The sequence below is a fragment of the Sprattus sprattus genome (assembly GCF_963457725.1).
Source record: "Sprattus sprattus genome assembly, chromosome: 3".
Lineage (NCBI taxonomy): Eukaryota > Metazoa > Chordata > Actinopteri > Clupeiformes > Clupeidae > Sprattus > Sprattus sprattus.
The window spans coordinates 6,326,323-6,344,238 of record NC_137922.1 but is presented as its reverse complement, the minus strand read 5'-3'; the positions used below and the strand labels follow the sequence as shown (position 1 = coordinate 6,344,238).

Below are 17,916 nucleotides of genomic sequence, written 5' to 3'. Positions count from 1 at the left end.
TGCAAACTAGTGCCAGCTCCCCTAAAATGGCCGGCAAGTCCCGGCAGTGGAAACACACCTATATACTGCCCACCAACTTGCATTCAAAGAGCTCCTTTGACAACAGCTCAAAATACAGCCTAGAAGGGCGTGTCTCACAGGACACACACACACACACACACAGTTCAAAATGTGCTTTCACACCTGATACTTCCTGGTATAACATCACACAATGCAGTGTATTGATTCAAGGTGTGTGTTTCTAGCTCTCGTGCACCCGTTGGAAAATGACGAGTTTGTTTTCCAGCTGCCTGGATAAAGCTCATCTAGGGGACGCCTGAAGGAGAGCGCCTCTCTCGCGCGTTCCTCTCCTCCTCACAGAATGCTTTCTGTTCCACCCCTCCACTGAATCATTACTGATGATGCTCTGGTGTTAAATACAGCTGACGGAGGAACACCACTCCCGTCCCGTCAGGGCAGAATGGCAGCTTGTGTCTGAGACCGCTCTGCACTTGCCCAGTTTCGCCCTGGCTGCTCGGCGAGACGACAGCATAGACAAACGTTTCACTCTCAGACGAGCGACTCTGATGTTCACACAGACATGATGCCACTCCCTCACCTAACGACTTCCTCCAGATCAGCCGCATCAACTTACAGGTGCCGCCACCAGAGCTGAACTCCTGCCACTCCTGACTGTAACTAAGGGGTTCCAGCTTCTCACACGTCAGTGGACATAGTGCCTCAGTGCTTCCCCACATCTGAGGTGCCTATTTCAGCTGAGAACAAGTCAGTCGCTGACACCTGATGGAAGTCAGACCTCACACCCAACAACACAACTGTGTGTTTGTCAGGGGTGAACTGATGGCTTTTGTTTTGCAGCATGTGGGTCATGTAAATAGCCTGGAGGGGAGTCCGTATGAATAGGACTCTGTTGAACTCTGTTTAATCACCGAGTCCAGGTGAGTGAGGCTCTGCTGGGCGGAGCGTTGGGATGAAACATGGAGATGGACGGCATCATAACACTGACCCCAAATACAGGAAGTGTGCCACTGGGTCCCTCTGCCCTTCCTTCTACACGGTGTGTTTGTGTGTGTGTGTGTGTGTGTGTGTGTGTGTGTGTGTGTGTGTGTGTTTCCCCCTCTGCTTCCAACCCTGTGCAACCATCCCAACACTTCCTATCCGTTTCCTTATTTTCACACGCAATCAAAATGACCTCATCTCCTCTCCCTATCGTGCTCAAACACACACACACACACACACAAACACAGACACACAGATACAGGCAGACAGACACACCCACAGAAAGAGAGAGAGAGAAAGAAAGAAAGAAACACACACACACACACACACACACACACACACACACAGGTCTCTCCATCTGAGCCATCAGCTGAAGAAACGGCTGAGTATGATGGAGACAGATCTGGTATGCAACAGCAGGGCAAAAGTCCAAATGACAAATCAAGCCCATTGTTTTCCACCATTCTCTCCCTGAATACTCTCTGCGCTATCTATCTAGGCCTCAGGTAGCTGGACACAGTGGCTGTGGTAGCCTCCAGTCTACTTAGATGCCTCTCTCTCTCTCTCTCTGTCTCTCTGTCTCTCTGTCTCTTTGTCTCTCTGTCTCTCTGTCTCTCTCTCCCTGTCTCTCTATCTCTGTCTCTCTCTCTCTGTCTCTCTCTGTCTCTCTCTCTCTCTCTCTGTCTCTCTCTCTCTGTCTCTCTCTGTCTCTCTCTCTCTCTCTCTCTCTGTCTCTCTCTCTCTCTCTCTCTCTCTCTCTCTCTGTCTCTCTGTCTCTCTCTCTGTCTCTCTCTCTCTGTCTCTCTCTCTCTGTCTCTCTCTCTCTCTCTCTCTCTCTCTCTCTGTCTCTCTGTCTCTCTCTCTGTCTCTCTCTCTCTGTCTCTCTCTCTCTCTCTGTCTCTCTCTCTTTCTCTGTCTCTCCATCACGCACGCATGCACACACAGTACCACCCCACTACATCTTAGAACTCAGGATGCACTAGAGCATGGCTAACTCATCTCACTGAGCTAATGTTGAATGCCTGTCCTACTGTCTGTTTGTGTGTGCTCTGGGGTGTGCTGAACCTGTGTGTGTGTGTGTGTGTGTGTGTGTGTGTGTGTGTGTGTGTGTGTGTGTGTGTGTGGACAGGCCTCAGGAGCAAAACAACACACTTCCTGGCCTCATCTCATCCAGTAACAAGAAATGTCATATTTTAAAGAGCACAAGCTGTAGAAAACAGTGTTCCTGTGTGTGTGTGTGTGTGTGTGTGTGTGTGTGTGTGTGTGTGTGTGCATGCAAGTCTTTGTACACGCTCAGAACTGGTTCTGTCATTAAGTAGGAAAATGACCCCTTGACCTTAGCAGAGAGGTGAGGAGTAGTGGCAGACTTCTACGTGACTTTAACCCCATCAGGCAGTCAGACAGTCAAGACGGGTGGCACACCATCACTGTCTGTGTGTAAGACAGTCCATGAGAAATGAATCAAACAGTAAATGAGCAATTAATGAATTACAAACACAGGAAGTGAGTTGCATGATTATGGTCATATATGAGTCATAGATTATTTAGTTGGTCATGTAGTCCTGTGAGGGGTCTGTCATCACACAACCCCTCCAGAGCCACACCCTGAGCAGTGGGCACTCACTGGCCACGCCCTGGCATCCTCTGGCTGGGGCAGACTACTGTTGAGTCTCTGGCCCTCCCTGGCCTTCTTCTGGCTGGGGCAGACTGCTATTGGGTCTCTGGACTATAAGGTCAAGCAGTGACTCCGACGGCCATTTTCACTTGCATGATTGAGTTTAGGAGGGACCAGAGCACTCGCCCTCACCCACAGTCTGACCTTTCCGAGGACAAGTTTTCTAACGTCACAGAAGGGCATGCCGGTTCACAAGACTTCACTTAGGGCTGGCACAGGGCTCCAAAAACTCACTGACTGAGGCTAAGAAAGGACAGTGGAGAGCTGCTCTTAGCCCCTCTCTCTCTTTCTCTCTCTCTCTCTCTCTCTCTCTCTCTTCCTCTCTCTTTCCTTATCTTAGCCCCTCTCTCTCTCTGTCTCTCTCTCTTCCTCTCTCTTTCCTTCTCTTAGCCCCTCTCTCTCTTTCTCTCTCTCTTCCTCTCTCTTTCCTTATCTTAGCCCCTCTCTCTCTCTCTCTTCCTCTCTCTTTCCTTCTCTTAGCCCCTCTCTCTCTCTCTCTCTCTCTCCTTCTCTTAGCCCCCTCTCTCTCTCTGTCTCTCCGTCTCTCTCTCTCTCCTTCTCTTAGCCCCTCTCTCTCTCTCTCTCTTTCTCTCTCTCTCTCTCTCTTTCCTTCTCTTAGCCCCCTCTCTCTCTCCTTCATGGTAGCCCAAAAGCCTTCTGACAGAATTCTTGACTACCATGCGGTGTATCTGGAACAAGGTCACCCCTCTCCTCTCTCCTCTCTCCTCAGCTTCATCCTCCCAGAGCAAGCCCCCTGCCAGTCTCCTGCCTTCTTGCTTTTTAAGAGTGGCTCTGAAGAAGCTAAAGCTGCTCTCATCCTCTTCCCCTCTCCAACGCCTTCACTCACTCACTCACTCTCTCTCTCTCTCTCTTTTCCCCTCTTAGTGGCCTGGAAACCAAGGAAACAGAGCAGATATGCAGCAGAAGCTGTTGCTATGGCTTTAAAAAATATTTCATATTTGCATTTCTTTTTTGAATTGTTGAATGATGAGATTGCAGACTGGCCCATGAACATATGCATACGTTCACTCACACACACACACCGATGAGTTCTTAGAGAGGCAGAGATCATTCGTTCTAATAATAGAACAAGAGACCCGATTCATGGGCGAACAGACCCATCCACAGAGCAGAGGATTGTGGGTAGGAAAGTGTGACGAGAAGGGAACTCACCTTTGGTTCTGGCGCGTGTGCTTTCAGCCAGTGTCTCACACACCTACTTCCTCACTCCCCCCCAAACGTCTGGAAAAAGAGAGAGAGAGAGAGAGAATGAATAATGATAAGCATGAAGCCTGAGCAGACACACTGCTGGGGGGGGGGGGGGGGGTCCGGCATTCCTCACATGCTTGTCCGTCCAGCAGGGCACACACACACGGACACACACACGGACACACACACGGACACACACACGGACACACAAACGGACACACACACACACACACACACGTCCAGCAGGGCACTACCCTGAGATAAGCAGTCATCCCCAAAAGCACTGCACGCTAGGTCATCACCACAGTAAACGATAGCAGATGTGTTTGTGCAAGCAAGCGAGAGAGCAAGAACAAGAAACAAGCAAAAGACTCATCTCAAACTTTGCTATTTTTAGCCAACCTAGAAAACCAGAGGTGGGGGGGTGGGGGGGGGGGGCATTTGGACTGATTGGAAGAACATCAAAGTGCTGAGCTGGCCACTAAGTGTGTCACTGGACACGTCACTAGACCAGAAGCTTACCCACTCCAATTCATCATGTCCACAAGAATGCCATTCCCATTCCTCTGATTCAGACCAATGACTCAGCAAAATCACAACTACATGAATGGATGGAGACAGGGAGCTCTGAAGTGTGTGTGTGTGTGTGTGTGTGTGTGTGTGTGTGTGTGTGTGTGTGTGTGTGTGTGTGTGTATACATGCATACTAGGAGTGACTGTGTACACTGTATGTCCACAAGAAAACATGTGGCATTCTGACCTCACTCACTGGTCATGTGTTCCTCTGTGTGCAAGGGGAGGGGGGGCGGGGGGGGGAGAGAGCAGTCTTTGCGTGGGTGAAGAGATCACAAGGATCTGGTTTTGATCACAATGTGATGATGTTCAACATCTGACATCTAATCATTCCTCAAGCTACATTGCACAAGCATGCTCAACCACAAGCATTTCATGAGCTTTCCAGTAAAAATGAGCTGATTATTCAGCATCTATAAACCCACTAACTTGCTTGCATCAGCGTGGCTCACAATGGGTGCATGTGTGTGTGTGTCCAGTATCAAACTGATGGAAAAAATGTCCAACATAACAAAGAAGTCACCATCATTGTAATGCGCACACTGGTTTATAACCTAAATGAACTGCAATATACATACCCTCCCATGAAAGGGTCTGTAACGTGATGAATAATTCCCCTATGGCTCTAATATTTTTGAGGAGGGGAAATACAGAAAATGGTTGAATTGACATGGGATAGACCTCAACGTCAGTCCGAAATACACAGAAGAGAAAGTCACCAAAACAAGAGAAATCCACCCAGTACATTGCTGAGGGCTGCACTATCTCCTTAAAAAATCTCAGCCATAAACTTCATGAATTCCTCTGTACTGGTGTAGATCATCAGGGAGATGAGACGGGAACACAGCACATCCAACACAGGCACACGGTTTCTGTCTGTCTGTCTGTCTGTCTGTCTGTCTGTCTGTCTGTCTGTCTGTCTGTCGGTGCAAACTAACCGGACGATTTTCTTGAAACCGTGTGGAGGGGGGTGGCATGGGCCAAGGAAGACCCTATTAAAGTTTGGAGTGGATCAGGCTCAATGGCTGATCCTGCTTTTCCCCCGCTCTCTGAGTACCCGTCTGGTCATCTCTTGTGTAGCACCTACAAGATAGAATACGCTCAGCACAACCACCTAAAGGGGTTTGACTATTATGTTCCTCAGGCCATGCACTCTCCAAACTAAAGACTGTTTATACACACACACAAACAGAGGAGGCATGACTATATTGGCAGACTGCCCTGCATTTTCAACACAACACAACACACTCGACACGAACATCAGCAGACGCTGAGTGCTGTCTGACACAGGGCAGAGTAGTTCTTCTCCACACTCGACCCGAACTCTCTCTCACACACACACACACACACACACACACACACACATACACACACACACACACACAGGGCAGAGTAGTTCTTCTCCATGGCAGACCTGTAAGGGGAGCTCTGGCACAGTGGGTCAGGTCTAACGGCCCTGTGTTTAAAGCCTTCTGATTGGCCCACACACACACACACACACACACACACACACTGCAAATCAAGGCCAAGGCCAAAGTCCAGTGCTGCTCTTGGGCGGCCATTTTAGCTCATCCATCATCCAGGCTCTTTGTCACCAGCTGGATTTCCTTTGAAGACCGACGGAGCACAGGGACACACCTCAGAGCCACTCTGAGCTTGTCTGCCGTGGCTCAGCCCAAGACTGTACACTGATGATTTGTGCACCTGAGCTCAAGTGCAGTGGGGGAATAGGACCACAACAACATAACCACTAACGACATTAGCAGCTCTCGCTTTCGCTCTGCAAGAATGTTGTGTCACAAAACACTGTCAGCCCAAACTGGAAGGCCATGTGGGTTCTTAACACCCTGTAGATGGCACTCACTCACACCCATGCAGACGCCAGGCTTCTTACAGCTCCACTGAGACTGGGCCAGGTGTGTCCGCCCGTGGGTCCCATATCCTGCCAAAAGCCACTCCCCTAGCGGAAGCCAAAGTTCTGACTTCCTGTGCGGACGGCACACTGGGCAGCACGGAGCCCCCTCAGGCAGGGCTGGAGGAAGTGAGGTCATTGGAAATACCCCTTCATTTAACTCAAGTGGAGGAACAAAGAGGGGATCTCATAGCAAAAGTGAACAGCACAGCGATCAGTGAAGAGGGCAACATCACTAATGAATCTTGTCTTACATTATTAAGTAGCTCACATTTGGTCAAAGCACATCCTTATGAACAAGTCACAGTGCAGCTTTTATCAGCGGAGCAGAAGAAAAGAGGAAAGATCAAAGCAGGCGGTGGCTGGCGTTCAGACAGAGGGGTTATTGATTAACTGGCCTTGAGCCCATCATAATGCGCAGAGTGGGTGAAACCTGCCTGGGAATGAGTCAGCAATCGTTGGAGTGGCCTGGCGGGGGTTAGGCATGAGAGTTAGCATTCTGACACAGCTAGCGCTCCACCTCACTGTGATAGTGCTGCTCAAACGACACGCATCCTCGGCCATCTTAGATTTTCAGATTCATTTTCTGCGTACACTTCAAAAGGACGTCCGAGATATCTTATCTGACGGGTCATTCTGTCAATATGTCCCAAAGCCAGAGGCTGTTAAGATTATCATCCAAGATGCATCAACCTGCCAGTAAAACAAGGAGAAGTAGTTGGACAGTCCTATTAATAGCCTGAAGGTCTTGCGGCTTGCCCTCTGACACAACTCTAATAAACGCACACAGTTCTCGCATGAATCGCTCCTAAAAAATAGAATTGATGCACACTTGTGCTGCTTGTGTTAAAGATACCCTGATGTAATATTGGCACCAAAAATAAATTGTGAGTATCGATCCATCCATTTGTGACCATTTGTGGTAGCCATCGGTCAATATAAACCTTCAGTGTCCCGGCTGAAGGCAGAACCAAGCCACAAAGTAATCAATGCAAACCCCCAAAGCCCCTCTGCTCTGGCCAAGGGCATTAGCATTGACCAACACGCCTCCAGGCAGCAGAAGGGGCATCAGCTGGGGATGGGGGTGGCTCCTAGGGAATGGTGAGGAGGAACATCAGAGTGGATCCTTCAGTGGAGGCCTAAAGTGCAAGCCAGTGGTCCACTGGTGTGTGCCCTTAATGGCCAGCCTTTCAGTCCGACAGCACTTAAGACTCAAGCACTTGGTTGAAGCCTGCTCCAGCCAGTTCATCGGAACGTTACCTCAAGCACTGACTCTAGTGACTAGCACTGACTCCAACTTGTCTGGGGCGTATTTCCATTAAAATATCTGAAAACATTTTAGTGTTTGGATGATAACCCGTGTAATTTCTCCATGCCATCAGAAGGATGTGTTGGCGTTTGACCCTCCCCATGCTGTTCTACTTTTCCTAAAAAACAACATGAACTTCACACTGATCCCAGATCTGAGGCTACGGCTTAAACCATAATGCTGCAGATTACAGGGCCAACAGGCCTCACACGCACACACACATTCACTGCCCTATACCATGAGGAGTCTGGATTTCATTAAGCAGTGGAGAGCTGGGTTTCTCCACGCTGTTGTCCACAGGACGGCATGGACACACAGATGGTGGGAATTACACAGTGCAGCAGATGGAATTTTCCCACGGCGACACAGGATCTGGAAACCCCCCCCCCCCCCCCCGCCACTGGATGTTTTAGAGCTGAGAGAGATTCTGTCCCCATCCCTCTCTTACACATCAGTAGATACTGTGCGTTTCCTTCTTCTAACAGTATTTGACCGAGAGCTCAGTTGAGCTCAAAGACCTGTACAGTAAGGCGTTGTCCTTGCCTGACCGGGACGTATTTGTGACCATTGTCAACACACTGATGAGCTGAATGAAGTTTAAAAAAAAACATTGTTGTCAATCAAGTTCATACTCCTCTCTTTAAAACAATGTTAGAAAATGCACTCTAGATTTACCGACTGAGAGAACATAGGACTCCGTTAGTACAAGCATGATGCTGCAACCGCACAAATGCTCCACTGTTACCGCGACCCCCTTTGAATTTAGAACACCTGCTTCTGAACATCACCTGCACGCTCCCTATTATCATGCACCAAGAATCTGTGGCACAAAGCTGAACGCTTCCGAGCCCCGCTGCACAGTATTAATAGCTCTGGTGAGACTCATGAGGAGCATGTGTAAGCTGCCTCCCTCTTCACTCTCACACACACACACACACACTCTCACACACACACACACACACACACACAGCAGGGTCTGTGTTTTATTTATGCTCTGCCTCATACCCAAGGACATTTAGAGAGAGGCGTGGACAGAAGAGAAATGGTGATTATGAAATATGCATCAGAACGATAAATGAGACTAAACAGATAAAGAAGAAGTGGAAGTGAGGAGAATTAGCAAGACAAGGAAGGGAAGGAAAAAGGAAAGTTCTGAACTGAGCTTTCACTTGCTGCTGGGCCGCCTTCTCACCTGTAGGATTTGACTTATGTAGGATTTGACTTATGGCCAGTTTTGTTTCACTTCGAATGAACAGTATCACTGCATAAACTTCTCCTGAATGAATATGCAGGAAACAGGAAACAGCCAGTAAAAGGCCAAGTGTGATATCAGCAGCCTGGCACTTCAGCTGACCTCAAATCTACACCCGCCTAAGTTTTCCATCTGGCAACAAGGTGTGTCATTTAGTCCCAGCTCACAGTACAGCCAGTGTCACAGTGCCAGAGGGTTACGACACAGCAGGTAAGTGACTAAGAGTTTGGCCAGTGTATAAATGATGTGTGTGTGTGTGTGTGTGTATGTCTGTGTGTGTGGCTGTGGCAATCACGGCACACTCGCTACTTTACCAACCAAGGCTGCCCAGACAGACAGTGACACACAGCACCCAGTGAGTCACAGCATCTGAAGCGTAGCTAGCTGAAGGCCCCTGTGTGTGAGAAGCATGGCAACACCACCAGGTGACTGGGTGTAACCTAGAGCAGTCTACCTGGTGGGCCCTCAAAGGCTAGTCAACAGGCTGGCTTCTCTGGTGGTCAGTCAGGGTCACTGTGCTGGGCCAAGCAACACACTGGGGTGAGGATGAGGTCACAACAGCTGCTTTGACCAAAATGTGTGCAAAGTGTTCCATGTACAGCCCACACCCTGGGAGTGGGTCTTCTAGGACGAGTGTCTGTGTGTGTGTGTGTGTGTGTGTGTCTGTGTGTGTGTGTGGGGGGGTTCACAGAGTGCATATGAGTTTCAAAGTTCCACTTGTATAATAATACGCCCCATCATTGGTCTGTGTGTGTGTGTGTGTGTGTGTGTGTTAATATCTGAATAGCAATAGGAGGCCATCGACATTGATGCCACTTTCCATGCTTTCATTCTGTTTGCACATCGCTCAGAACCTCCAAAAATAGACAACAGGGTGGGAAAGACAGCGGTACTGAATTTTCCAGCCATAAAATGATCACCACATCAAAATAAAGTAATGGCTGCCACCGGCTCCATTAATTACAACATGGCCGTTTACCTCAAAGTCAACTGAATCAACTGGAAGCAAGTGGTGGTGGTTGGGAGTGTCTGCCAATTTAACCCAGCTAGCAGTTAGTACGCAATAGCAGCACAAATATGTCTCTGTAATTCCAGAACATAGGAAGAAGAAAAAAAACATATAAAAACAAGATGGCCAGAGGAGAGTCTTGCTAGGCAAGAGCAAGAGTAGTCTATAGTTGCAGATACTGAAAGAGGAAGAGGGTTGTTCTGACCATAGGACTGACATCCTATACAGGTCATGCTATAACAGGCCACCAGACACTCAGCTGATCTCAGCCCTGCTGTAAACACCTTATGACATGCCAATGACATCCTTAGCTTTGGGGCCCAAGGCAGACCCCTTATGACTGATGGGCCGAGAGAGTAAACATGACCTTAGACACATAGCACTGTTATGTCCTATAGCAGCGACGGATTAAGCACAAAGAGACACATATCTCAGACACATAAACCCTGTTATGTCCTATACCAGCCACGGAACAGGCACACAGAGACACAACTCAGACCAAACAACCTCCCGGAGGAAATGAGAGCACAATGTGCCAGTGGAGAGGAATGTTCAAATTGTATGTTCTTTTTTTCACGCCTTCCCCTGTCCTCCTCACATCCTCTGGTACTAATTACATATGGATAGTGTATACTCATCAAGTAAGTACTCTCAAAAGATTAGATATGGGGGAATGGAATGTGCTCTTGCTCTAGCAGTTACATAAAAGTACAAACACATGGAAGACATAAACAAATGGGGCTCATTCTGGTCACGCATGCAGTTCTCCTGGTCCTGGTGGCTGTTGCCCATTTAGGCTTTAAAACTAGACTTTAAGTGCTGCACTCGTCTTAATGTTTCACTCTCTATCCAATACATCTATTCTCAGGACGAGAGCCAGTCCAGCCACTCTGCTGTTTGCCATGTGGACAGATGATGTCCATCCCAGCTGGCCTTGGGTCAAGCCCTGTCGTCATGGTGATTTCACTAAAGTGGCATGAGGTCACTGCTCTCGACCCCAGGGAGGACGGAAGCCCAGGCCAAGAGTATCATTGAACGGCGACCTGGCCCACACCCTGAGCTCCTCTGTCCCTGCACAGGCCCACACATGCCCCCTTCCCCTTGGCAGCGTGTTGAGTGGCTAAGCAGGCCGGATGTCTGCAGGCTCCTGCTGAGCTACTTTGCTGCTTTTCCAAATATCCAGCTCCAGCGTTTCTCTCAACTCTACTGCACAAACACTCCCAGCAAGACGGCTTCCATTTCCAACTCCAAATTGAAAACAAAACTCTTTACATCGAAGACAGGCTGAACAATGGAAGCTGGGTGCAGAAGACAAAAACGACAAACAATGTGCCGTGGATCCTCCAGGGGCAAAAATTGTGTAACTACCTCACTTTTGCCAGGCCTATGGCTCTGTGTTGGTACCCATTCTTTTGAAGAACCATAAACTGCTTGTCTAGCCGTGGTTAGTTTAAATCCGCCAATGGCGCACCAGGTAGCCAAAAGCCAGTTTGTGATTGGCCCCAAGGATCCTTACAATGCTGGAATTAACTTCTATAGCAAGTTTGCCAGACCCACTTCTGAGGCTAAATCAAATTGGCCGGAAGAAGAGGGGCGGGACTTCCCAGACAAATAAGCTGCATCAGGCCCTCGTGAAATGGACCTTCAGACCCTCCTCAGGCAGTGCAGTCCAGGGCCCAGGTTTTATGTTGACCTTCATTCGTCTTGTTTCTCTAGGTCAAGGATAAAAGTCTTTGGCATCGTTCATCAGTGTTGTCAGGCGAGCTAAAACAGGGCTCTGGGATGACCCTGTGCTTTCATAACCGCTGCCATGTTCACACAGCCAGTTATCTGAAACCATGGTTGGAATTCCTTGGTGAAGCTCCCCTCCATATGGAGCCATAACCTCTGACCTCCTCCAGGCCCATGAATGGCGGCAAAGCAGTGGGTGACGGTACTATGGGGCAACACTCGCCTTTCTCTTTTTTAGAAAAGCCCACAGAAGAGCCAGGGATTAAAGGGAAAAGAGCAGCTTGCCTTCTTAGGACACCACTGTTCTGGGATGTTTTGACTTCAACTCATTCAAACATTAAGACACACTCAGGGACAGCCTGATGTCAGATCTCCAACAGGACGGTCAGCTGGGTTGACGTTGGAGCCTCAGCCTCAGCCTCTTCACCCTCCTCAGACTCAGTCCCACTTCTCTTACAGCGCTCAGACGGAGTCATACTGTTTAAGGCAGTGGTTCTTAACCTTTTTGGAGGTACTGAACCCTGCAAGCTTCATCAGTGCATTCGCCGAACCATTCGTAATTTGAAAATTAAAATATGATTTCTTCAAAACGTAGGTATGTATAAAAACGGCCCGGCATTGCTAGTGTGAACCGGGCTATACTGCGTGTGTCTTGAGCCCTGCCGAACCCCTGAGAGTGTCTCAACGAACCCCTGGGGTTCGATCGAACCCAGGTTAAGAACCACTGGTTTAAGGGTTTCCTCAAAAACGTCTAAAAAAGGAGGACCGGCAGGCACCATGTGGCAGGGGTCCAGTCAGAACCACGGTCCTGTGAAAGAGTTCTGGTTCCTCCAGGTCACCCCATCCTGTTCACCAGATAGTGAGGCTGGGTCACAGATATGGGATCCATTCAAGTCCACAATAACATCCCCACTAGGGGAAACTTCCTGTCACATGACCATCTCCCCCACACACGGTAATGTACGTACACACACACACACACACACACACACACACACACACACACACACACACACACACACACACACACACACACACACACACACGCACGTCAATACTGATTAACTCAAAAATAAGAGGGAGAGGGAACCGAGGCCATCTGCTCCTGAGTAACAGCTTGCCTGCCTTTGTCAACACATACAGTGAGCTGTATTAACCAGGCTCATAAGTGCAACTGGGGTGTGACAGAGAGGGACAGAAAAAAAAGGAAGAAAAACAGAGGGAAGGCAGTGGAGTTGAACTCAGTCAGACAGTCGACAGTCTGGAGGAAAGGAACAAAGGAGTCTGAATGGAAGAGAACAAGGAAGGAAGAAAAGCCCTACTCTACCACCTTTACTGATGACTCTCTCTCTCACACACACACACACTCACACTCACACTCACACTCACACTCACACTCACACTCACACTCACACTCTTTACTGATGCCAAGTCCTGGTTGGGACGATGCTCTTGATTCCTCTAAAGCAGTCTCAGGCTAAACATGAAACAACAGCATCATCATCCTCAGCCAACTATGATTGCACCGGTCTGCCTTCCACTGCATTAGAAGACTGTACCCACTGTTCTTTTCCACTCAAATACAGACAGATGACCGCTTATGCATAATTAATAAATGTTCCCATCACTATTCCTCGTCCACAAATGTATCACTAAGAAACAACATGATTTACAGACAAAACACACAAATTATTGGTTGCTTGTTTGTGCAAGTGGCCATTACACTATTGCGGCCATTCACTTGTGCACATGGGGAAGCACAAGTGGGAGACCTACTACAGCCTATTACAGAAGTATCTCCAACTGTCCTGCCTCACACATCTATAACTCATCGCTCGTCTAACTGAGCTATCAGACGGGTGCTAGCAGGGCCAGCTGCTGCGCCAAGTTGGCAGCCTGGCAGCAGAATCATGTTCCATTAAATCGTAAAGCCACGCCTTTTCCCCACCACACCCAACAAACACACAAACAGGGGACAGGATACTGGCCATGACACCACAGCGGGCCAACATGCTGCCTGAAACATTGGCAGCTGCTCCCCTGCCAGGTGCCCACTCGTATGCATGCGGGTGTGGGGTGACACTAGGTCCTTCTTGTGTGTCTGCCCGCCGGCCCATGTCCTCAAGTTGTGTTAGGCAGGCCTTTGATGCCCCTCCCAAGTGTAACAGAGCTGGGATGAAACAAAACCCTCATTAGGGTGGGTGGGTGGGGGGGGGGGTTCTTTGTGTGGTTCAGCCTCCCAGCTGGAGTTGGGGCACAGAGCACAAGCACCCAATAAGGGCAAAGAAAAACAGCTCTGCTATCCCAAGGACACTTTCCCTCAGATCTTCATCAAGTGTGTCTACTTCCCATCACATTGTGACAGCTGTGATATATGACCACCGCACACACACACACACACACACACAAAGGGGCCCTACCTACATCACACACACACACACACACACACACGCCTGCCCTGGACCTTACCAAAACTAATCAAGTGAGCCCCTGCAACAGCTGCTTTTCTCGTTAGTTTGGCTGCAGCCATCCATAGAACCCAGGAGTGCACATTCCCCCTCTCAGTGTGTTCATCAGACATATTCCCTCTTCTAGTTTGGCGGAGGAAACATGAAAAGCATCCAGCAACTCCTGCGTTCCACTTTGTGTCTCAATGATTCCCCTCCAAAACCCCTGCAGTGCTTGAATCGAGTATCTGTGTCAGCTAGAAATGCTCAAGACGAAAACCCCGCAAGAATGTCCTGACCCAGGTGACAAGGACTTGTTCTCATTTTCGTGATCTTCAGAAGACGATAGAATTAGTAGTCAAACAAATGCAGCACGTCTTGCTGCTTGCTAGTCTCTCTATTGTTTGAGGAAACCATTTTCCCCACTTGGCTTTCTGTCTGCATTGAGAGTCAAGCAAGTGAGTTGGTGAGAGCTAGTGTGTAAGGGGTGAGGCTGGCACCCTCCATCCAAGCCTTTCCAACTGCCTGAGGGCTAGAGACTGAGGGATCTTTAGTAACACCACATTGCTATTTTTCTTCCTGCCAGGGGCGACAGACCATCCCCAAGCCTCATCCTAGTCGGATAACCCCTTCTTTTCTGATGCCTGTGAATTTTTAGACACGACACAGCCAACACATGACCCCATCAGACCTAGATGGTGCCCAGACAGAAGTCTTGAGTTTCCCCAAGTGTCCATGACCCTCAGACCTTCCTTTTTGACCTCTTGTTGTTGACAGCTCTGTGTGATGGCAAAATATTTGCAAGGACTCTCGTCATCACCACTTGCGTGACACACTGACCTCAGGAAGGCAGACGTTTGCATCTTTCAGTCTGGACACTGATCTATTGTAGAGTCCACATGCTTTCCTTAAATTTGAATGAAAACAGATCCCTATGACGCCATTGGACACTATGCAGGATAAGCACAGTGCACTCATTGACCTAACTATATGTTCAAAACAAACTAGACAAAAACACAAGCAAGAAGGCACAGAGTTATGAGGACCTACAAGTTATGTGGCTTAATGGTCCTCTGCTGTTATTCTCTTATGATATTATTTAGATAAGCAAACATGACTTAACGCTGAGGAAGGAGGCAGTTGTAGGGATGAAACAATAATGTCAGCGTATTAGCACGTGCCATCATGGCTACACGGCTGTTACTGTCGTTTGGGGAATATTGGTCCTGACAGCTGCGTTTCCAACTCCCCTCCCCAACGATTCACCAGGACACGCGTGTAGAGAAGGCAGTACCCCCCGAACCTACTGGCTTTGAGTGGCGGCCTAACTGGATTATTTCTACAGTTAAGCTTAACAGACATTACCAACAAGTTGGCAATTATCTGCCGACTCATCCCATGCGCGATGGTAATCATGTTACACCCTGAAGACTGCTGGAAACAATAGCCCCAACCGAACACAGGCGTTCAGAGCGTGACTACATACATAAAACTACTTACATCAGTTTCGACATTAAATGAGTAGCGTCGTATTAAGTAGGCCTACAGGTAATCAAAATTAACCACATCCCTAATTTTACACCTTTTACTGGAAAGACAATGGAAGCTCTTGCCAAGGTTAGAACAGACACCCTAGCTTGCGATACATTAACTCGAGGGATCCATGGATAAATGGGTAAATGAAACAAACACATGTATAAGCTATAGACTATAAATGTCAGTTGCAGAGTAAAACAATACGTTATAAAAATGAGCTCTCATGTCAGAGGCTAAACTTGCAACAAGGATTGTTGTACAAGCTAACTAGCTCACATTAGAAAGGGTGGTGGCACACTCAATGGCTGGTTACGATTTTTCGAGTGATGTTGGCTGCGCTGGTCATCAAACTACATATCAGTTGCAAGATGTCACCCCAATTTTCCGGCTTTAGTGGACAATGGGTCTCACATTTTTGAAAACACTTAGAAATTCACCTTTGTTAAGGCTACACTCATCGTTACAAAACAGGAGGCTATTTAACTAGCTGCATGTGTAGCCATGCCAGACATGTGATGAGGGGTGTCATCTAACTAGTTTGAGGCAAAATGTGGCATTAATAGCTTGTATATCTCGCTAAATCAAAATAATTACTAATAACCGCAGGCAATGGGTAGCCTACCACCCAGTGTTCCACTGCAACACACATCCCAGTTTTTTTTGCTTGCACAAGAGCCAAGCCAAAGCCCCATCTGGCCCACAATACTACATAAATGTTTCCATGGTACACGTATAGGCTAATATGTAGCCTACTCTAATGGTCGAGAGACCCTCAAAGGACGCCTAAAAACATTAATGCATAATACATTTAAGAAATACGTCCAAGGTTCACGCCAGTAGTCTAGCGGTACATTTACAGTCGCCTCTGCGGCTATACACTCGTATTCAAGGGATCCTCTATTCTCTGAGATTCCCGAGACACATTTCTCTCAAGGGGCTCTGCCCAGGAGGCAGTCCATGCCAAGGCGAACAGTTATGTTTTTTAGGTCTTTCTCATTTAGCCAGGGTTAGTTATCACTACATGTACATGAAACACATATTTTCAGTATGATAACGGTTTACAGACATACACCGAAAAGGAACATTTATATGCTTACTTGCTCTAAGATCCAATACCGCTCGACAATGAAGTCTCCTTCCTGGTGGGAACACTACAACAAAGCTTTCAGCACGCGATGAAACTGGGAAAATCCTACAAGAAATCCCGGTAAACAAAAATATGTGCCAGTTGAGGGGAGGGCAAGCGGTTTCTTCTTTTTTCACTGACCACCCGCCTCAGAAACTCCCTTTTGCTTAATGATACATTGGTCGCTCTGTTCCCTCTCGCAATCTCTCCCTGGGAGCAGGGATTGTTGCGCGTTGTGTGAGAGTCGTTTCCTGTCCAGCCCTGCTTGCTGCCTTGACTAATCGACCAATCCAAGGACCCAGGTTGAATGGCTACCTCTGGCCGGCGCTGCACTACCCCCACCAAACAAAATATCGAAAAGAAGCCTGTATAGCGACTGATTTTAACCCTGACTACATCAAAATTGCAAATAACATGGTTTAAAGACCATTTGCAGCATTAGATAGCTTACTGAATATTAGATTCCGTGTTTGCAAAATAAGATAATACTACTTGAAGTTTTGATATGATGTGTTACTTGAATCTACTGTGCTATGTATTAAATTATCAGAACCTTGTGTTCTATCCAGAGGCATGTTAATAGAAAAACAGTTTCAAAGTGGTTCATATAGCTTAGACTATAAGAGTTCAAGTCTGTTCATTTACATGCATTATGGTATGCTTCTTGCCTCGTATTCAACTTATTTTCGTATGAGGACGGGCCTTATCGAATTACAGTCGTAAAGGACGAAATAACACCGTACACATATGAAAATAAACGTCTTATTTCGGAAGTCTAAAGAATGTCAAGCTCTTGCACTGGAATCATTCGAACTATCCTTAAGCCTGACACATGTTTTTCATGGACGCTATATTTTTTCAGGAAACTAGGCTACTTCAATTTGTACTGTATGGTGCATCTGTAATTAAATTAGTTTGTTATGTTAGCTAATGGCTCCACCTCATGGACAACACAGATTTGTCTCAAACCTTTGATCTATAATGTGTTATGGATGTATTGTGTAGATGTTTGAAGATGTAATTGCTACTACCAGGATCTTATTTTTGAAACCCGTGGAGATCCAATATTTACTCCACTGGCTGTTTTCATCATATAATTTCATATTTCACCGCGACATCTTGGCAGAGTGGGGCTAAAT

General features: G+C 47.7%; 1 protein-coding gene across 1 annotated transcript in view; it reads right to left on the bottom strand.

Annotated features, from left to right (window-relative positions):
* The window catches only part of raph1b (Ras association (RalGDS/AF-6) and pleckstrin homology domains 1b), a 50,524-nt gene extending 33,619 nt beyond the window's left edge, over window positions 1-16,905 (bottom strand). The window contains exons 1-2 of the mRNA XM_080835316.1: window positions 16,749-16,905; window positions 3,848-3,916 (exon numbers count right to left, since the gene is read on the bottom strand). The gene's annotated coding sequence lies outside the window, so the exon portion shown is untranslated. The remainder of the gene's footprint in view (window positions 1-3,847; window positions 3,917-16,748) is intronic.
* Window positions 16,906-17,916: the final 1,011 nt, after the last annotated feature.